Source organism: Nannospalax galili, unplaced genomic scaffold (genome assembly GCF_000622305.1).
Source record: "Nannospalax galili isolate Female #2095 unplaced genomic scaffold, S.galili_v1.0 scaffold405, whole genome shotgun sequence".
Taxonomy (NCBI): domain Eukaryota; kingdom Metazoa; phylum Chordata; class Mammalia; order Rodentia; family Spalacidae; genus Nannospalax; species Nannospalax galili.
This window is the reverse complement of record NW_008354532.1, coordinates 1,199,430-1,221,970: the sequence shown is the minus strand read 5'-3', so window position 1 is coordinate 1,221,970 and position 22,541 is coordinate 1,199,430. Positions and strand designations below refer to the sequence as shown.

Sequence of the window (22,541 nt, the reverse complement as noted above, 5' to 3'; positions counted from 1 at the left end):
GATGGCTCAGCCATTAAAAAACACTGGCTGTTGTTGCAGAAGACCTGGGTTCGAATCCCAGCACCCACATGGCAGTTAACAACTGTCCATAACTCCAATTCCAGGGGATCTGATAGCCTCTTCTGTCCTCCGCGGGCATTGCACAACACGGGTGCACCTCCTACAAGCAGGCAATGCACGCATACACATAAAATAAATAAAATATTTAAAAAAAAAAAAAAAAAAAAGAAAAGAAAAAAAAAAACACTCATCTAAGCTGGGCATGGTGGTGCACACCTTTAGTCCCAGCACTCCAGAAAGCAGAGGCAGGCTGATCTCTGTGAGTTCCAGGCCAATCTGGTCTTCATTGAGAGTTCCAGGCCGGCAGAAACTATAGGGAGCTCCTGTCTCAAAAAAAAAAAAAAGACCAAAACCAACAACAACAAAACTCATCTAAAAAATTCACCTCATCATTAATTTTACTAACACATTCATTAATTTCAAAAACCACACATGACTTCTGTTGGTTGATGCTTTCAAATAGTGCTTTCAAGTTTATAAACTTCTCAGGCGTGCATTTCATTTGATCCTGCTGAATATTTCCAAGATATATGTTTTATTTACTTCCTTCACTTTATTAATAGGAAAATAAGGGTCAAAGAAGTCGAGACATCTTGCCAAGATTTGTACTCAGGTCTTCTGAGTGCTGCAGTGCCGCCTTCTTTTCACTGCTGAGCTATCAGGCTACCTCTCAACATTTGCTCTCTACATCCTGGAGGAATTCTCAGACTATAAAGTGGGCTCAGCTACTACTAAAAGAAAATAACCTGTGTATTCAGTGGACCTGAGGATAATTGTAGTCCTATCTGATTTCCATCGACACATTTTTTCCCTGGCTAATTCTTGGTTCCCTTGGAAGTGTGAGTTGCCTCCCAAAGTCTTCCTTGAGCACCGTCAGACCTTGTGCTCCAATTACCTGCTCATGTTTGGGTGGATTACTTATCTTGCTTCTGCTTCTCACCTGGGCAGAGTTCCCATCACAGTGCTTAGTCTGTTTAGTAAGAGAAGACAATATGTTTCTGGGCTTAACAGGGAGAAAAACACTGACATAGCTAGTGCAAGCCAGATACAGATATTTCACATTGAGATGAACACAAGAAGTCAGCTGGGAAACATTGCAGTTTACAGATCTGGATTAACTTGGAATTAATTTCAGCCTTTGCAGTAAAAAGTGATATTTTAAAGTCATTGACATTTAAAGCACACAATCTTAACATGTTAGAGAAACAGAGACCCCTTTGTGAATTTGTTGGAACGTATGGATGATTTTCTTAGAAACAAAATTTAACTAAGTGCAAAATGACATATAGGCCTCAAGATGTTTACCATTTACCACTCCCGAATCATCCTTGGGGCACAGTAAATGAAGAATAAATAGTTCATGTGGGGCTGAAACCACCCCAATAACAGACCACAAGACTGTGTTCCAAGTATGTATATTTGTGTTCACAAACATTATAAATTGTGAAGCACATTGAAATCACATCCTCAGGTGGATTAAATTCACCTATAAGCCTACCAACAACCAAGGCACATCGATTTCACATATTTTCTCCAGTAATATCTTTAAAACATTTTCAATTTGACAATTATAGATGACATTTTATTTCAATTTTTCTTTCTTCAATAGTTGTTTAATTTTCAAGTATTCATTGCTTTTCTGTTGTCCTTTTATATATTTCCTGTTCATGTCTTTCCCCCATCATTCTTGTTGGTAATATTGATTGGAAGTTATTGTTTTATATGGAGGTTATTGACCCGAAGCCAGTTGAACTGATTATAAGCACTCTCCAAAAGAATATACTTTTTAAATTATGATTTTTTTGCTTTCCATTATTCTATAAAAACAAAACAATTTTAATATTTAATATTTGATTTAATATTAAATTTAATATTATCCTATACAAAGATTGTTTACCCAAAAGTTTTACTCTTTTTTTTTTAACATTTTATTTACTATTTTTATTTTATTTGTAGTGTGTATTGCCTGCATGTGTGTAAGTGCACCCATGTCATGCAATGCCCTTGGAGGTCAGAAGATGGCATTGGATCCCCTGGAACTGGAGTTATGGAAAATTGTTAGCTGCCATGTGAGTGCTGGAATTTGAACCCAAGTCTTCTGCAAGAATATTCAGTGTTCTTAACTGCTGAGCCATCTCTTCAGCCCCCCAAAGTTTTACTCTTTAAAAAAATTTTAAGTTTATTTTTATTTTATGTATATGAGTGTCTTGCCTGTAATGTGTGTAACTGCACCTTGTGTGCAGTGCTCATGGAAGCCAGAAGAGGATGTCTGATCCCCTAGAACTGGAATTATAGAGGGGTTGTGAGCACCATGTGGGTTCTGGGAACCAAACCTAGGTCCACTGCAAGAGCAGCCAGTATACTTAACCACTGAACCATCTTTTCAGCCCAAACCTGAAAGTTTTAAATGAACTCATCTCTTATTCCAGTACTTTGTGATTTCATCTTGTATATCAAAATCTTAAACATTACAGAATGGAACAGAAGTAGACTCTTAAACATCAGGAACTTGTATATGATACAGAGAGCATTTCATTCTACTTGAAGAAAAGCTAATAACAGGTAAAGATGTGGGGACAGCAAAATAGCTGCTGCTGCCATCAAAATCAATTCCACATGGATAAAAAAATATGAGAATGGCAAGATGGCTCAGGGAGTAAAGCATTTGGGATAGAAACCTGGTGACCTAACTTTGAGCTAAGTTTGATCTCTGAATTCACATAATGGTGGAAGGAGAGAACTAACTTCACAAAGTTGTTTGTTTATCTCCATACACCTCACTGTGGCAGGTGCACACCCACACTAACACATCACACACACAACAATAATAAATAAAGTTTTAATGAAAAAAGATTAAACAAAGCTACAAAGACTCTAGAATGTTGCTGAGGGGATGGAGAGATATCTCCATGGCTAAGAGCACTGACTGCTCTTGCAGAGGACCAGGGTTCAGTTCCCAGTATCCACATGATGGCTAACAACCATTTGTAACTCCAGTTCCAGAGGATCTGATGTTCTTGTCTGTCTTCTGAGGGCATTGTTCGCATGGGTGCACTTACATACATGCAGACAAAACACTCATACATATGAAATAAAAATAAATAAATACAAATTTTAAAAGAATTTGCTGAAAAGGCATACTAATGAGTTCATATACAGAATAGACCCTATAAATCCTTTAGAATGCTTTCTCAAAATATAACACATTTTCAATGCAAAATAAGTCCTTAAATGGGCAGTGTTCACATGTGATTCCATGCAGGGCTGTTATCTTATTGGGAGATCTGAATTGTAAATTATGTTTTTCATTGTTTGAGTTTTCCTATAGGCTGTAGTTCCTTCTAAGTATTACTAAACTCAGTATATTTTATTTGTGGAGCAAGAATTTTAGATATTCAAATAATAGAGTGTAAAAATTGTTACAGGTATATTAAAAATGAACATAATTTTGAAATTTCTGAGGTTTCCTGGGAATGCTGATTTATTATGCTTGAATCTCAAAGAGTGATGTGTCAGGACTTAGAAAACCCTAAGAAATTTGCTTTTTTTCCCCTCTGTATATTATGATCCTAAAATGTATCATTATTGCTGAATATAGATTTTTAAAAAATGTTGTTGGATATTACCATATCTTACCAGCATTAGTTGAGATATACTATGTTTTTCTTTTGACTTAGAAATAGAGTCAACTATATAATTTTTTTCTGTTACTGAATTACTTCTATATATCTGGAATATATCCTTGTAATTCTAGCATATCATTTGTGTTGTAGAACTCGTTCCTATTTGTTAATGTTTTCTTTTCTTTTATAGTATATCCAAACAGAGATTAACCTGTAGATTTCCCTTTTGTGAATCTGGTTTTATTTTTAAACCACTTTCAGCCTGACCCAAATTGAGGGGATTACTGGCGGGGGGCGGGGGAAGCCTTGAGGGCAGCCACCTGAAATGGCCTTAATGCAAAAGAAAAAAAAAAGTGTAGTTAGTTTACTTTTGTGGAAGTTTACACTAGTCTCTCTATATCTTCATGCCTTCTTTCTGACACGATCTCACAAGCTATTGCACGCATACAGATAGCACTTTTCTTTCCAATAAATATATCCATTTTCTTTCAATGGCAAACAGAGGCAAATGTTTCCTGAAGGTTTTTGTTCTTCCAAACCTGCCAGCCTCTCCCTATCTTCCCTGATAAACGAACCGGAACATTCAAAACTGGGGGGAAGGGCTGAGCAAAGGGCTCCTGAGCAGAGCACTCTGCTCTGTCTGCGCTGCTCTGGCTGGCCTTGCTGACTGTTACTTCCCAACCCCACTCATTCCTGTTGCTACTCTAGTTTTGTGTGGTTTCCCTACCTTTGCTTCATTCATTCCAAACTTCCCTTCAACGTCCTGAGCAAGTTCCCCTCCATAACGTTTCCTTTGCTGTTGTACTCAAAACGGGCTGAACTTTTGAGCCCTAGTTTTCAAAATGTTTCCAGATTGCTAACTTTCTTCCCCAGGTTCCGAGGATAGCCCGCACGAGGGGCAGGAATCTCAGAAGTCTGTGCATTTCCATCGTGTTCACCACTGAACAGTCACACTCGGTGCATGCTTGCGAGGCCTATGACTGAGGACATTCATCACAGTTGTTCATGAGATAATGAAAACTCAGGTAGTAGCCAAAGGTAAACCATTACGATTAACAGCCCCCCCCCCCCGCATTCATCATACGCAGGGCAGCCTCAGGGGTTAGAAAACCTAGGAGTGCAGCTCACTGGGAGAAGCCAGAGAAGCCTCAAATCTCTCCATTTTGGAGGAAGCCATGAAACAAAGGTGCACCCTAGGGCTCAGCACGAGGGGTCTCGAACAACACGAACAAAATTTACGGAGGCGTTACTGAGTGGAACAGATTATCTAGTCCCTCTAGAAATAAACCAAAACTTTCAAAATCGAAGTCACAAGACGCTATTTGCTCTTGGATTCCGCTAAACTCCCTTCTAGAAATTGAAACGCAAACGTTTTAGTTTACAGGCGAGAAAGACCTACCAGGATATACTTTCCCCCAAGTTGCAGTGTGTATAGGAAAATAGAGATTATTTTCTCGACTGTGTCCTTTTACTGAAAATGTTTAAATTTTAGGACGATCAGTTTCACAGAGAAACTAACAGGACAAAAATTTGCATGCTGTTTACAAAAACATGAGTATGTGAGTTCTGCGGGGGTGTCTGGGTTTGTGCTGCCCTAGCACACCTTCGAGGCTCTTCTCCCAGAGCTGTTTCCACTGACCCCGCCATTTCCCAGCTGCTGTGCGGCTGGGGGAGCTGGCACAGCTAGGCTCTTTCTCGCCACTTTCTCCTCAGCCTTTCAAAGTCCCAGTCTGCGGGAGAGAATCTGGAAACGAAGCTGCGAGGGAGGGGGAGGGGTTGTTTAGATGAATAGGAGCAGAACAGTTGGAAGCTTCGCTTTTGTCACTCTCCTTCAGGCTCCCCAGAAAGTTTTGGTTCTGAAGTTGGAAGTGTATGAGGCCCACAGCTGCCTCCTCCGCTCGGCGCAAGGCAGGCGTCCACGCTGCAGACGCTCGGAACTTTGCTGCCGGGCCATCAACCTGAACTGCTAGTCAGAACAGGAGTAAAAAGCCCAGGCCCAAGGCACCGGTTGTCATGACAACTGGGGCGCTGGTCTCCCGGGCGACCTCGTCCCTGGGGAGGGGGCGGGGCCAGACGCCAAGCCGACCAATGAGACGGAGCGCGGCGCAGGGTCGGCTACCCGCTGTCCCGTCTGGGCCGGGCGGGGTTGAGTGACTGGGCAGGGGCGGGGCCAGTGAGCCGGCCGAGGTGGAGCCGGGCGCTGTGAGGAACTCGGGTGCACCGCGGTGAGGGTGACACACCATGGTCACGGTCCCCGGAGGTCTCCGCGGTGCAGACGAGCAACACTCCGGGGCTCCTCCGTCCGCCTCAGCCACCTGGGCCGTATCGCGCGAGGGCCGCCGCTCTTGAGGCGCCTCGCGGGAGGCTTCGGACGAAGTCGCTGCGGAGCTCGGCTGGGGTCGCCGTCGGGCGGCGTTTCGGAGGCGCGGCGCGGGAGGAGATGCTGCTTCCCTTGTCCCCGGCCCCAGGCTCCGCTTCGGCCCCTTCGGCTCACGCCCGCAGCCGCTCGGAGAAAAAGCGGCGGCTCTCGGCGGCCGCCCACACCACTTCCCCGCAGCCTACGCGCCGCGCTCCGGTGGCCGCGGCCGAGTTCCCCACGCGCCGGTAAGCGCGGGCGGCCGGGCTGGGCGGGATGTGCGCGCTGGTCCTGACCGCGCCCCGCTGCGGAGCCACTTTCCCTGGCCGGGCCGGGAACCGCGACGTGAAACCGCACGTAGGCAGCACCGTGGTCTCCGGGTTCTCGGGAGTGGACCCCCGGGGTGGAGCGACGGGCTGTGGGGAGCAGCGGGTGGCATTGCCCTGCGGGGGCTGGTGCGGACGGCCCTACTCGGTGCATGCCCGGGAAGGGCTCCCGGATCTGTTTCTAATTTCTGTAAACGATTGTGGGGTGGTGTGGTTAGAGGCCGTCCCGAAGAGTGTGTCTGGAGAAGGAAGTTGGGGGGGGGAATGCAAGGACCCTGCGTGATGCAAGCTTTTATGGCTTTGCTTCTCGGTGCTCCGGCTCAGCCTTCGTGGGCTCTTGACGTGATCCCCAGCGCCGAGAGCTGGGAAGTTGCAGTTAAACCACAGTCAGGGAACTTCGTAGGTAATTTACTTTGCCTCTGTCGGGTGTTGGAGGGGGAATGGGAAGACGTTATCACAGGAGTGATTTCTAGCAGTGCACTGTTCGTTTGCCTTAGGTGTGCGATCGACACTTGCATGAACATCCAAACTAATTTCTTCGACAGCCCTCTGTCATTTTCGTGTAATTGCATCTTTGAAACAACAAACGCGGTGACTTCATTGGGCGCTTGCCTGGAGCTGAGTTTACCTCTCAGAAAATGGGGCAATCGGGATTGTTTTCAAGGCGGGCCCTAGACAAAATGTGGGACAACTGATCAGTGACTTGAAGGACTCTGGTAACTAATTAGCAAGAGTCTAAAAGTTCTATCTGGAGAGTTTATTAAAGGGTGGGAAAAGATTAAGTACCTGTATTATGAAACAAACAGTGGTATTTTCCCAAATTCTTGAACTGGGTTGGCAGGGTCAGGGTGAAAACCTGCCTCATTCTTACTGGCTGCTGTGGTGGTGACGTGGTACAAATTATGTATTTATTAGTAGCATTTTTCTTAAGTAAGTTCATGAAGACATGGACTCAGTAAACCCGTACAGAAATCTGTATTCTCCAGATTTCCAAGGGAATATTTGTGGGAAGAAGGGAGAGTGGCTACTGGAATTCAAAAATAGAAAATATTAAGAATTAGTAAAGAAAAGGGACAAAATTTCTCATGTCTTTCACCTTCACTATCATTAGAGAATTATGACTTTCTTTATCATTATTATGTAGGTTTAGCCTCAAATTTACATTCGTCCCACCACATTTTTACTAGCATGTGAAGCCTGTTTTTTGGGGGGCGGGGTGGAGGGGTTGAGCATGGTTATCAACATCCAAAAATCTCCAAGAGTTTTCATGTTACAAGTAACAGACAAACGCACACATACATCATCAAAACCAGAGTTGGTTTAAAGGGCAGATTGGAATACCATAGTAGGATATCACAAGTTGTAAAACTTGCTTTTTCTTTTCTTAAAAGAATGTCTTAAATGCAGGACTCCAATCCAAGGGAGTTGCCTAGACATTTGTTTAGGGGTAGATGCTGGGTGTTCGTCTTTTTGATTGGATGAGGGAGGAAATTGGAGATGGACCCCAGGGCCTTGACAGATTAGGCAGGTACTCTACTCCTGAGCTGCATACCCAACCCTAGGTATTTATCTTACAATGCTTATCTTTTGTTTAAGAAAAACAGGTCTTGCCGTATCTCACCTTTAACAGATTAAGGATTGGATGTGTGAGCATTGTAGCTTCTCCTACATCAACTGAATCTGTTTTTCCAATTCATCTTCTTGCGTAAATGTATTGGCTAAAAAGACTATAAAGGAAAAGTAGAACTTTTTATCTTCTTCTTTTTCCCTGTTTTCTTCTTTTAACAATATAATGTTTGAAAATAAAATTTAATGCACTCTTATAGTATAATCAAATTATAATTAGTACTATTTGAAATTGAGACGAAACAACCATACTCCAAGCCAGTACATTTACTTTGTCATCATATTCTTATTTTGGAATGTGTTTTGGGAAGTCTGTGCCATTCATGAGACTAGTGAGTTGAAAGTATTCTATCAGGCCTCTGATGCAACTAGGTATGACTCATTTGAGTTAATATCACTTTAAAAGGTAGGAGCCTGAGAAAGGAGGGAAGATACTGGGACTTAGAAAGATCATCACTGTGGGAAAGGGGGGCATCTAAAGATCTATATTCTCTGTGTCCTCTCTCTTTTTTTCTGAAAGCTTTTATCTCTTAATTTGAAAATTAAAGTGGGTTTAACAAATAAGGAAAGAATTTTATTTTTAAAAGATAGTTTTTGGGGGGCTGGAGAGATGGCTCAGCGGTTAGGAACACTGGTTGTTCTTGCAGAAGACCCGGGTTCGAGTCCCAGCACCCACATGGCAGCTAACAACTGTCCATAACTCCAGTTCCAAGGGATCCTACAGTCTCTTCCGTCCTCCAAGGGTATTGCACAACACGGGTGCACTTACCTACATGCAAAAATACATGCATACACATAAAACAAAAAAATAAAAATTTAAAAAATGATAGCTTTTCATAAGCAAATTGATGTATGACTTTGAAAAACCCAATTTTATTACAAATTTTATTTGAAATAAAAATTACAAATTTTATACTCACTGTAAGTGTTATATCAAAACTGTGGCATGTAAGCCGCATTAAGAGGACTTAAAATAGTTTTTGAGTTTGTAGGAAAGCAAAAGCTTCTTTCTGAAGGTCTTTCTCCTATTTTGCTTCTGGAGTAAATATCCTCTTCTGTCAACCTATTCCCAATTGTGCAGCCATCATTAATAGTTTGTGAAGTGGTAGGAGACCAAATGTCTAACTATTTACAAGAAAAACCAGAAACTCCTAAAGATCTGGTATAGAGACTGGTGTAGATCTGAACCATAAACTTGTTTTCCTATAGTTTGCTATCAGATGCAGGGGAATTTTAGAAACAAGGGTTGGGTCCAGTACTTGTTTCAACGTGTCTGCCTTATCTTTGTGCTTCACACACACAAAATCCCTTGCTTTTTTTCTATTGTTTTATTTTCTTTTCACACTGGGGAGTGTGAAAATATTTTGAAACAGACTGTCTCAAGCAGAACCTATCTGCACTGAAGAGTGAAAAGACCTAACTCTCTGACAGAGGTTAAGAGACCTGTAAGTTTACTTTTCTCATCTGTAAATAATTTAACAGTGTCTACTTCCAAGTTATTTTGAAGATGAAATGAAATAATGTATACAGATGTGGCAAGTGCAAACTGCTTTGTCTGTTTGCTTCCATGTTGGCCTTGAACTCAGATCTGCCTCCCTCTGCCTCCCGAGTGCTGGGATTAAAGGTGTGCGCCACCACACCTGGCCTAGAATAGCATTTTTAAGTTCAAATGCTCATGACTGCACTCAGGTCAATTCTGAATATCCAGAATGTGTAACTCATATTTAGCCTCAGGATTTTTTACTTGAATCTGGGTTGTCAAAAGGCCAGTAAAGAAATGTCTTTATATCATGTGACTTATATGCTTAATTCTATTTTTTCTGTCTAGCTTAGTGGTACCCACCTATGCCAAACCTTAGAGTCATTTAGATAGATTTTAATAATTTGTATGCTCAGGCATCACCCCATTAACCAGAATCCTTAGGGTAAGGTCCAAGCATCCACAATTCTAGAAGCTCCATAAGAAATTATACTAACGAAACACTTCTGTGGTAGTATAGAAAATTTGATTCCTATAAATACAGCAACATTTTTCTGCTATATTATAGTCCCTTACCACCCCCCCTTCCTTTTTTCTTTTGGTCTCTGTTTTTGTGGGGTGTGTTTAGGTGTGTGTGGGGGCATGAGTGTGGGTGCTCATACATATGTGTGTGTGTATAAGTGTATATGGAGGCCAGAGGACAACTTTTAGTATTGTTTTTTAGATAAAGTCTCTCTCAGGCCTGAGACTCACCAAGTAGGCTAGGCTAGCTGACCAGTGATCCCCAGGGATCTGCCTGTCTCCAAACCCTAGCACTGGGGTTACAAATATGGCCCATGTGCTGGATAGCTTTAGCGTCAACTTGACACACCTGGGTTGAGGGAGGCTCAGTTGGAGAATTGCCTCTATTGGACTGCCCTGTGGCCATGTCTGAGGGGCATCTTCTTGATGAGTGATGTGGGAGGACCCAGCCCACTGTGGGTGGTGCCATCCCTGGGCAGGTGGGCCTGTGTTGCATAAGAAAGCAGGCTGAGCAGGGGCCAGGGGAGCAAGCCCGCAAGCAGCGTTCCTCCATGGCCTGTGCTCCAGCTCCTGCCTCCAGGTTCCTGCCCTGAGTTCCTACCTTGGGCTCCTGGAGGAACTGTGATCTGGGATATGTAAGAGAAATAAACCCTTTCCTCCCTAAGTTGGTAGTGGTCAGAGTATTTTGTCACAGCAATGAAGAACAGACTAAGACAGCCCCTATGCCTGGCTTTTGTATTACATAGGCTCTGGGAGTCAAATGCAGGTCCACAGGCTTGCAAGGAAAGCTCTTTACTGACTGAATCATCTCCCTAGCCCCCTCTTTCTTTATAAACCACAACATTTTAAAGTCCAAAAGAATCTATGTATATATCTACAGGAATTTTTTTCTATTTAAATCATGCTTACAGTGCAAATGTTTCCCTCCAGTTTCCTGTACTGTTTTTCATTGTAGTATCCCTAGCCCTGAGTGGCCTTTTAAAGTTATATTTTAATGAATTAAATGCATGGACAACTTAAAATTCAGTTTCTCAGTCCCACCAGCCGCTTGTACGTGCTTAGCAGGTACTGGCACCTATTCAGATATGCTACAGTCTCCTCATCACAGAGAATTCTTCACTCATTAAAGGTTTAGAAATTTGTATACCAGTTTCTTCTTCTTCCTCCTCCTCTTCCTCCTCCCCTTCCTCTTCTCCTTACTAGTAGTAGTAGTAGTAGTAGTAGTACTACTACTACTACTACTACTACTATTATTATGTGTGCATTATTATGTATGCATACACATTGTGAATTTGTGTGGGCACATGGGTGTCATGGCACACATGTGGAAGTCAGAGGACAGTTAGGAGTTAATTCTCCTCTTCTACCATTGGGTACATGGAACGAACTCAGGTTGCTAGGCTTGCTTAACAAGTGCTTTTACCCACTGAGCCTTCTCACTGGCCCTTTATATGTTTCTTTTCGAAATTTGTGTCTGTGTGTGTGTGTCCCTTCTTTGAGTAATTTTTCTTCAGGATTATAAATTGTGTGTAATGATAATTAGTTACTTAATTAATTTTCTTCTTTGGAGATCAAAGCTAGAGTCCTGTATTTGCTAGGCAAGTATTCTACCACTAAATTACTTTCCAAGTCTCATAAATGCCACATATTTTGTTTTGTTTTAGTTTTTTGTTGCTTTGTTTTATTAATGTTTTCTTCTTTGACAGCTCATTCATGTTTAATTCATTCTGGTTACTCTTCCCTTCCTCTTCTCCCATTTCTCTCCCACCCTCGATAGCTGTCCTTCTTCTTTACATATCTCTTTTCTGTATTCATGACTTTTTGTTTCACTTTGTGCCCCACATAGTTTAACTAGGACCATCTGTGTGACTGTGGGTTTGGAGCTATCCATCAGAACCTGGTGGGTTCACCAGTGGGTTTACAACTGGATGCTATGCTCCCCCTCTCCCAGAATCTATTGGCTGCCAGTAGTTCAGCAGTAAGTGGTAGGTCCCCCATGAGTACCTGCCCCATCCATAGCTTACTGTTGGGTGGGCCCAATTTGTGTAAGCCGAGTACCAGTGAATAACAGCTGCTGTGAGTTCATGATTGCCATGGCCAAGTTGTGCTTAGAAGACAGCATTCCATAGCCCTTCTTCCTGTCTTCCATTCTTCCATTCTTTCTGTCTCCTCTTCCATAATGTTCCTTGAGCCATTGGGGGTGGTATAAATGTCTTGTTTAGGGCTGAGCTCTCAACTATTTTTCCTCAGCATCTTGTGCAACCTTGAGTCTCTCCACTCATGTCTGTTCATTGTAAGGAGAAGCTTCTTTGATTAAGGCCGAGTAAACTTTGTCTGTGGGTATAAATAGATACTTAAAAGGTGGATTGTTGCTATCAATTCAACTAAGCATAAGTCTTGGGTTCCCTGCTAGGGTTTAAGTCCTCCTCAGCCATCGGTTTTGGACTGGGCTTACAGCACTAGGCATGGATTCCCTGTTATGAAGTGGACTTCAGATACATTCGTCAAGCAGTTGGTTACCTGTAACAGTTGTGCTACTATTGCACCAATGGGTACACTTAACTGGCAGGTTGGTTATATAGTTAATAGAGCTTACAGCTGGATAAGACTTGATCCCTTTCCTCCCCCAGCAGCCTGCATAGCACCATGAAAGCTAGCTATCAGGTAGGAAGCTTCTAACTCATTTCCAGCTTGATTTCTCTGTATCTAGCATTGAAGGTCTGTGGACTTTTCTAGCAATAGAATCTTATCAGCTAGTTCTGGTGAGTTACCAAGTGGAACAGCAAAAGCCTGTATTATTTTGGTGACCTCTGGGACCTCTTTGACCAACAATTCCTATAGAGGCATCCTATATCTGGCACTGGGGTTTTTGTTTAGTGATCCATTACTTCTATGACCAACATTGTCTACCCTTGTGGGATATCTGCCTTCAAACACTCTTTTATGTTTTTTAATTGGGTTACCAGTCAATAGATTTCTGAGTAATTTTTTCACACCCTCTTTGTTTTGATTAACCCTCCCAACCCCTGTCTCCTTGTTTCCCCCACCTCCTACCTGTTTGATCCTTTATGCCCCCAATATCCCCCTGCCATTTCACCTGTGTGCTACTATCCTTTCTTTCTTAAGGCAATCCCCCAACACACATTTTCAGTGCTGACATTATCTCTTTCTGTTGTACCTTACAGTTTTCCCATTTACAGTTATCTGAGGACATTTAGTGTCTTTCCTTCTATTTCTATCAGTGTGCTCCAAATCTGACTAAATAGTAGTTTAATTCCCTTTGGATTCTAAAAAAAATTTCAGGTATGGAAATGTACTGTCCCAAACACTAAAAATAGTAATAGCTGGCTTTATACCTGGAGTGTTGGGACTAGATTAAAGATTTCCCTTTTTAAGAAAGATCTTTTCTTTTTCTTTTGCCTAGGAAATCTTTTAGTTACCAAATGACATGATCAAAATTTTCAACAGGAAACTCTTATTTGGAATTAACATTAGCACACAGATGCAGGAGTTGAAAAGCTTCCCCTTGGGGGGGAATGAGGTTCCTAAAAAGTTCCAGAAAATTGGAAGCTAATACTGCCATTGAATTTAACGGTGACTGCCAGTTGCTCATTGCTGATGCCCTGCTTAAAAGAAGCTGTATGTAGTTTGTCCACCTGCACACTTGCTTAGAACACCTAAGATACCCTTTTAGTAAGACTTTATTGGCTTACTGTGTTCTCAGTATAAATGAAACAAAAGTTAATTTCAATTAAAATTATGGTTTATTTTTCCAGGACAGGTTTATGCTGTAGCCATGATGGCTATAAATTCGGTATGTGCCTCAGGCTGGCCTTAAGCTCCTGATCCTCAATGCCTCACCTTCTGATTGCTGGAATTCCAGTGTGTACCACCACACATGGCTTCATTTTCATGTCTTCGTGCTTCTTTACTTTGTTCATGGAGCAAAACTGAATCATTCTTATTGGATACCAGGTTAGAACAATCATGCTACTTGCTATTTAAAATAGCTAAATCATGCTATTTAAAATAAGAGAATTCTTTTAAGAAATTAAGTTCTTATTGTATATTATTTTTGCTTCTAGAAAAGTATGATTTTTAAAATAAACATTTCAACAGTTTAGTTGATTCAGTGTAGTTGAGAAATTGGTCTGAGAAAATATAATGTGATTCAGTTTTGTTTTTGTTTTTTGATGAGTCTCGCTATGCAACCATGCTGCTGGAGATAGCATCGTGCTTACGTTCTCTAAGGCCCCTTGACCCTCGTTACCATTGTGTGTAGCAGCTAAAAATTGCAAGGGGTAGTTAATACAAGAAACCTACTGCAGCAACGGCCTTTAGAATGGGATTTTAGAAGCAAATACAGAGTCCAGGCTTAATCCTCTGGAGCTGGTCTGGCAACTTCTGAGTATGGCCTTCTCATTTCTACAGTGCATAGCTTTCATCCTCAGAATGGCCTCATGGTGGCAAAAAGGCTGCCAGAATTCTATCAATGTTATCCTTATAGACAGAGATAATATGGAAGTGGGAAAATTTGCAGCAATAATATGCTTTGCTTTACCCAATGACTTCTGCTTCTGTTGGCAACCGCTACTTGTAGATTTTTGGTGGCTATTTGGTTGTCCCAAAACAAATTACACAAATTAGATACTGGGAACCCATTTATTGTTCTCTCTAGACTTAGCATCTAGTGTGTGTATATACATTGTTTTGGTTTGGTTTTTGTGAGACACTGTCCTGCTGTGTATCACAGACTGGCCTTGAACTCTTTTAAAAAATATTTTATGGGGCTGGAGAGATGGCTTAGCAGTTAAGAACACTGGTTGTTCTTGCAGAGACCCGGGTTTGAATCTCAGCACCCACATAGCAGCTAACAACTGTCCAGATCCAATAGCCCTGGGTTCCCTGCCAGGGTTTAAGTCCTCCTCAGCCATTGCACGACACGGGGACACAGGTGCACTTACCTACATGCAGGCAATACATGTATACACATAAAATAAAAATAGTAAATAAAATTTTTTTAAAAGTTAAACAATATTTTATTTATTATTTTTATTTTATGTGTATGCATGTATTGCCTGCATGTGCATAAGTGCACCTGTGTCATACAATGCCCATGGAGGCTAGAAGAGGGCATCAGATCCCCTGGAACTGGAGTTATGGATGGTGGTTAGCTGCCATGTGGGTGTTGGGAACCAACATGCTCCTTAGGGAGACTGGCTTGTGGCAGTGAAATCGTTTGTTACCTTTGTCCTTTGATACTTCATTCCTTGTAATATATCATTCTTTCATGCAGTTCAGTAGCTCAGCGCTTGGCCTACCACTGACCTGGTAAATTGAGTTAGTACTAACTTTTTAACAAAACAGGTCAATGTCTATTTATAGCAGTTCATAAATGTTTAGTTTTTGAGAAAACTGAATCCAGAGAGGGTTGTGCTTTGTTTATTCACATTTAGACGAAAGTTAGGAAACACAATGAAGCATAAAGAATTCAGATTTTTGAGTTTCAGTAGTCCTTGGTTTGAGTTTTAGCATTCAGTGGTATGATTTTTGATAAATAATTTAATTTCTCTGAGTCTGTTTTGTAAGATGGAAATAATATCTATTTGATAAGGTTTGTAAGCTTTATTATTGTTATTATTAATTAATTAATTAATTAATTTTTTTTTTTTGAGATGGGGTCTCACTATGTAGCTTTGATCGATCTGGAACTCACTATATAGGCCAGGCTGGCAGATCTCACAGAGATCTACTTGCTTCTGCTTCCCAAATTCTGGGAGTAAAGGCATGCACCACCACTCCTGGCAGCTTTATCTTTTAATTACTAATATAGAAATGATTGGACAAGGCCACCAATCAGTTTATAAGAATTCTTTGCATTCATGTCACTTTTCTGCTATGCAGTTGGAAACGGCAGCCTAAGAAATGCAATCCTGGAGCTGAGATGAAGCTGGATTATCTCTTTATCACTAAGGGTTTAGCCTCCCTGGTTTAGAGTGTTTTGAGTAGGCGACTGCCTGTGCTTTTGTTATCAGATTGTTTTTTAATTCGAGGTCTTTTTAGGCAGCATAGCTATATCTAGGCCAGCTTAGAACCAAAATTGTTAACATTTTAAAGGAAACAAGATGGGCACCTGCCTTCTACCTTTGAATATATGAGAAATAGGGAAATTGGTGAGAAATGCCCACAGTACTATTTGACTATAGCTAAGATGTAAATGTTGTAAATGTTTTACAAATCATTTTGATTCTTGTGTAAACTACTTCTACTGCTGTAGTGTCTTTCACTAACCTTTCTGTTTTTCAAGAAATACTAAAAAAGAAAAGAAAAAAATGGTTGCTACCCAAAAACCTCAAAGTCTGTGTTTAAAAAAACAAAAAACAAAACAAAACAAAACAAAAAAACCAGAAAACAAGAGTAAACCGTTGTATACTATAGAACAATAAAGAAATTTGATGGAAGTTATTATGAAGAAAGTGGCTGATGGAATGAGAGGACTTGTTTGGGGAGCAGAGCTTCTTGAGCTGAGCCTTTAAGATTATCATTAGATGTCTGGAATGAGCATGCTGTGCCCTAGAGCAAAACAGGAGCTGAGCAAATGAGTGCAGGAGGAAGAGCGGCCACCCCAGCTGCTGGAGATGGCATGGGAAAGGAAGGACAGAGGGGGCGGGTCCTGGAGCCAAAGACTTGGGAAGTTTACAGCTAAAGCAAGCCTAGAGAAAAGTAAGGAGTAGGACAGGGATTCAACAGCCTCTGAGCTAGAGGGGCATCAGCCAACTTTCAGGAATGCCTTTCCTGGCACTGCTGTGGAAAGGGGGAGGACAGGAATTGAAAAGGACAAAACTGATGAGAGTTGGATGACCTGGGAAGTTTCAGAAGATTGGAAGAGCATTCCTGTTAAGTTGCCTGGTGGTAGAAGAACTAAGAGATTTAAAGCAGCAGAAAGAGTGACAGTCCTGTCCTTTCAGGGTCTCTGCCTAGATGGAAAGGCATGAGATTTAGGCATTCCTTGAGTCAGTAGAACCAGCATCTTTCCTGGTGAGAATGAGGGGAAGGTTATGAAGACACATGGGGCCTGCTGATAAATAGAAATCAAGTTCTGTGGACCCTCAGTACCATGTCTTCAGAATGTCCTGCCATAGGAGTTGAAATGGCCTTCTGAATGCTTTGAACAGTAACTGCCTCAGTCCACAGCAACAGAAATGCAGTGAGATGGGGAGATGATTACAGTCCATGTGACAGCCAGGTGAGACACAGGCTTCAGGTCAGGAGGAAGTGCACTTAGGAGGTGGTGGTCTAGGTGCAGTGGAAAGTGTTTATATCCAGCACTTTCTGAATTCACCCAATAAGTCAGCTATTGACTGAATTAAATTTAGTTACCATTTCCTGCTGCTGTCTGCTGGTTAGAACAAGCAAAGGACCTTGACTCTCAGTAAAATGTGTGCAGTGCTTGTTTAATTGAAAGTGCTCTGTGATTAGTTGCTGCTTGGCTCATCTAATCTGGGTCTGGAAATCAGATTTAAAATGAGCTGTCTGAGCTATAAATTCAGAAAAACCGTTTAAATAAAAATCTGTTTCTGTTGTTTAGCACTATGCAGTCATAACTGGGTTTAATTTGCCATTAGAATGATTTTACTGTTACCCTTTATGCTTATTTATTGATGATACTAATTAGTAGGACTCAAATCTTAAAAATAATTGGTGATGCTTTCTGAAAAGTATTTTGGCTTCAAAAGAACTTTCTATCCTCTTCTTAGAAATTAGCTTTATATTTGGCACGCATCTACTAAAAAGTTTTGAAATGAATCCCAACTTACCGTCTTAAATCCAGATAAATATTTTAGCTGGGGTACCATCGAGTGTGATGCAATTCAATAAACATATTAAGTATTTTACCCACTCAGGACCTGATGTTTACTTTTTAAAACTATTAATTTAATTTAATACCTGTGCATGATATAGCACTTGTACGACACAGCACCTTTGTGGAGGTCAGGGGACAACTTTGTGGAATCAATTCTTTCCTTCCACCTTTGAATGGGTTCTGTGGATTGAACTCAGGTCATGAGGCTTGGGAGCAAAAGCCTTTCTACACTGAGCCATCTTGCCGGCCCTTTTTTAATTCCAGAAAAAAACCATGAAATTCCTTCACTATTTACAAATACTTCATAGCTTAGTGACCTAGTTGATAAGTAACTGCAGGATGTAGCACAGGACTCCACAGAATGTCTTAATTACTGAGTCATGTTCTAGTGTTTCCCTTTTCTGTCACTTTTCAAACATAAGAAATTTCTCTTTTTTAAGGTTAAAGAAATTACCTTTATTGGGGCTGGAGAAAGATGGCTCAGTGGTTAAGAGCACTGGCTGTTCTTGCAGAGAGCCAGGGTTTGGTTCCCAGCACCCACTTGACAGCCAACAGCCATCTGTATTTCCATTTCCAGGGGATCTAACACTCTCTACTGGCCTTCTTGGGCATTGCTTGCACGGGTGCACCTACATGCAGGCAAAACATTCATACACATAAAAAAGTAAAAACATTATACTTATTTATTTGGAGAGAGAGAGACAGAGAGAGACAGAGACAGAGATAGAGAGACAGACTGAAAGAAAGAGAGCACACCATGGCTTGCTTGTGGAGCTCTGAGGACAATGTGCAGGAGGCAGTTCTCTCCGTCCACTGCGTGGATCCCGGGGATCGAACTCAGGTCATCAGGCTTAGTGGCAAGCACCTTTACCAGCTGAGCCATCTCACTGGCTTAAGAAATTTCTAGGAATAAAATATTTCTAAGAAAAAAAGACTCAAGAGAGAATGTTAGTCTACAATATTAATTAACTCCTGGTTCACTCATTCAGTTGTAAATATATGAGACTTCTTACCTATGTGAAAAAGACTTAACCAAGAGCTTTCTTAAAAGTTTTTTTCCCCACTTACTACTTTTGGGATTGAGGGATATATATGACACTGTGTGTGAAATCAGAGGCTGACTTTTACCATATGATATGCTACAAGGAGTAAAACAAATCTGTATGACTTTAAAAGGATTAAAAAAAATTGTTTTGCAGTGCCAGGAATAGAACCCAGGGCCTTATACATTCTCCAGAAGTGTAAAATTATGTAATACTTTAAGTTGTTCCTCTTCGGTAAACTACACCATCAAACTGTATCCCTAGCCTTAATGTTCTAAAAACATCAGAATTTAAATAGTGTTACTGTTATAGAAAGGGCTATTACAAAGATTTTTAAAACATTTTATTATTTTTGTTTTATGTGTATGAGTGTATTGCCTGCATGTACGTAAGTGCACCCTTGTCATGCAATGCTGCAAAGCTCAGAAGAGGGTGTTGGAGCCCCTGGATCTCGAGCTACAGATGATTATTAGCTGTTGTGTGGATGCTGGGAACTGAACCCAGGTCCTTTGCAAGAGCAGCAGTGCTCTTAACCTCTGAGCCATCTCTCCAGCCCTATCATAAAGATTTTTAACCTCCACATATGTTTTTACAAGAAACTTTTCATGTGGCATGAAAAATATTTTTAAAGCTGTCACAGATGCAGCATTCTTAAATATGATTGTGTGCCATCATAATCTATTGATTAAGCCAATAAGAGTATATGTATATAAACCATAAACTGGATGTTTATTGGATTTCAAACTGCTGAAGTGAGCACAGAAAATGGTCATGATGATAAGAGTATGACAAACTTTAATATTTGTTGTATGTGAAGCACACTTGTAAGAATCTGAGCTAGGGGACTGGAGAGATGGCTCAGTAGTTAAGAGCACTGGATGCTCTTGCAGAAGACCCAGATCTGATTCCCAGCACCCACACAGTGGCTAACAACCATCTGTAACTCCAGTTTCAGGTGATCCGTAGCCCTCTTCTGTCATTGTCGGGCATTGCATGACATGGGTGAATTTATACACATGCAGGAATGACATGCGTACACACAAAATAAAAATAAATCAAGAAAAAGATAAAAAGAAAAAAGAAAGAATTTGATATATAGAACATTATTGTTATACCAGTCTTGTGAGGTGGCTATTCATCTTACGTTACAGATGGGAACAGAGGCCCAGAGAGACTTAATGAGCCATGGGAGAGGTCACACAGTTGTTGGAAGAGATTTGAACCCAAGTCTCTCTAACTCTGCAGCCTAGTGTGTTAACCATAACCTCTTACATAATTAGTATGTATTAAAATGAGTGGTGACAAGCTAGTACACACACAAAAATGTTCTCAGTTTGCAGAGATGAAAGGGATTTGGGCATTCCAATTTGGTACCTGAATTTGTGACAGCCCATCAGTCTTTAAACTGTTGCTGATCAAAGTAGTCTGCTTTCCTTTGGTTTTTTAGTTCACTTCAAGGTCTTGTTCCGCTAACACATCACGTGTGGTCTTTGCAGCATTGAGTGCCTATAAAATTAGTATAGATAAGAAAGCTTCACTTTGAAAATCACAAATATTTAGGTGCTGATCACAACATTTTTTGTAGTGATATAAAATTAGAAGCAACGTAAGGAACTTACAAAAAAGAAAAGATGTAAAATTCTCTAAATTCTTACAGTAGAATTTTTGCTATTAGCAAGAATTAGTGATAAGCTTTTTATAGGATAGAAATATAATGTGCAATGGAAAATGCAAAATAGTAAATAAGGTATGATTATAACCATAGTTCCTGTTTCATTTCTTATGAAAAACTCTGTAAAGGTTAGAAGGAGGAGGAGATACCCAAAATGGTGATAAGAGAAAACTAACCCATTTTAAGAGTAGAACATCAGATTCTGAAGAATCTGTTGAGTTAAGAAACATTATGGTAGCTGACCAGAAGATTTTTTTTTTTTTTAATTGTGAAGCAAGCTAACGAATTCTCATGCATCGTTTAGACCACTTCCTTTATTAGGTAAATCAGAAGAACCTGATAATGATTGTATAAACTTCTAAAATACACTGTTCCGTGTAAAACTTTGATTCCTCAAAACAACTAAGGTACATGCTTCTGTTGTCTCTTTTTACCCTAGGAAACTGAGATGAAGCTAGATAATTTATGCAAAGTAGTAGAGATAATAAGCAGGAGAGCCAGCGTTTGTACCTATACTGTCTGGTTCCCAGCCTCCACACTTACATACAACACACTAGATATTTTAATAGTGGAAATCATCTTTAGCCTTTGGTTGGGTTGGAACTTACTGAGGTGTGCCTGCTAAGAATAGTTATAATAGAGTACATGAAATTGGGTGGAGGGGAAGTAGTGAGGGTACAGGTGGGGGAGGGGATCTAAAATCAATCAAAATATATGAAATTTGAAAAAAATTCAATTAAAAATGGTTGTTTGGTTTGGTTGACAGCTGTTGTTTACAGAACTCCAAACTGTTGGGGAGCACAAACAAAGTTTGTCTTTTCTTTTGAATCAGTTCTTTCAGTAGCCTTGGATTCTTTCTTTGTGGTGGTATAAAAACTATCCAGTAGGACTACAAAATTCTCTAAACTGTAGCTTATCATACAACTTAAAAATTTATTCAGAGTATGGTTGGTAATATTTACTGGTAATTGGAGAGGTAGAACTTCTATCCTTGAGTTCTTGGAGACAAAACTTGAAATCTCTATTAACCATTTCCCTGTTCATACCTTTTCTTCTTAAGAATTATCCACATGCATATAGTTCACATGGTCATGCACTTCTTTTGTACAGCAAAGAGTTCTGTTGCCTGCTGAAAGATATTCACTGTGTAGACTTCAGTAATTGTGGCAGATGCTTAGTATTCTGAAGTATCTTTTAAAAAAATAGGTAAATCTTGTACAGTGCACCAAGTTGAAAGACTGAGTATCAGTCACCTTCCTCCTTCAGCTCCAGGTCCCCTCCCTGAGGTGCCTTTCTGCAGCCTTTGTTCCCATAATGACACTCAAGTCATGAAGGACATTAATGATGCCACATTGATGTATTAGTCTTCCTTAACTCGAAACTACATGAACTTTCCCAGTGTAATAAGAAGTATGAGACCGTTAAGTTCTGCACATAATGTCTTCCTTTTTTATGTTACATTGCACATTTTTCTCGATTTCTTTTTTCTTACTTTATTAGTCAAATTTTCTGATACTTTTGACCTTATTAGCACCATTCCCATTTATAATAATATCTTATTTAGGTTGAAGATTTTCTTTTAATAAAGTTGGTAAATATTGTATAAAACTGAAGCTGAATCATTTGATTATTCTATTTCAATTTCTTTTTCTTTTTTATTATTTTTATTTTATGTGTGTGAGTATATTGCCTGCATGTGTGTAAATGCACCCATGTCATGCAATGCCCATGGAGGTCAGAAGAGGGCTTTAGATTCCCTGGAACTGGAGCTACAAATGGTTGTTAACCATCATGTGGGTGCTGGGAATCAAACCTGTGTCCTCTGCAAGAGCAGTCAGTGCTCTTAACCACTGAGCTATTTCTCCAGCCCCCTATTTCAATTTCTTTATAACAGAGGAAGGAGCAAAGAGGTTAGATGTATAGTAATTTTCATTTTTATTTATTTATTTTTTAAAATTCTTTAATAAGT

General features: G+C 40.5%; 1 protein-coding gene across 8 annotated transcripts in view; it reads left to right on the top strand.

Moving 5' to 3' along the window:
- The first annotated feature begins 5,866 nt into the window (after positions 1-5,866).
- Ptpn13 (protein tyrosine phosphatase non-receptor type 13) overlaps positions 5,867-22,541 on the top strand; it is a 238,888-nt gene continuing 222,213 nt past the window's right edge. For 6 of the 8 annotated variants that reach the window (XM_029555309.1, XM_029555311.1, XM_029555310.1 and 3 more), the window contains exon 1: positions 6,162-6,287. The gene's annotated coding sequence lies outside the window, so the exon portion shown is untranslated. Of the gene's footprint in view, positions 6,288-22,541 lie in introns of all 8 variants that reach the window. The other 2 variants (XM_008851752.3, XM_029555308.1) reach the window with 1 other exon arrangement.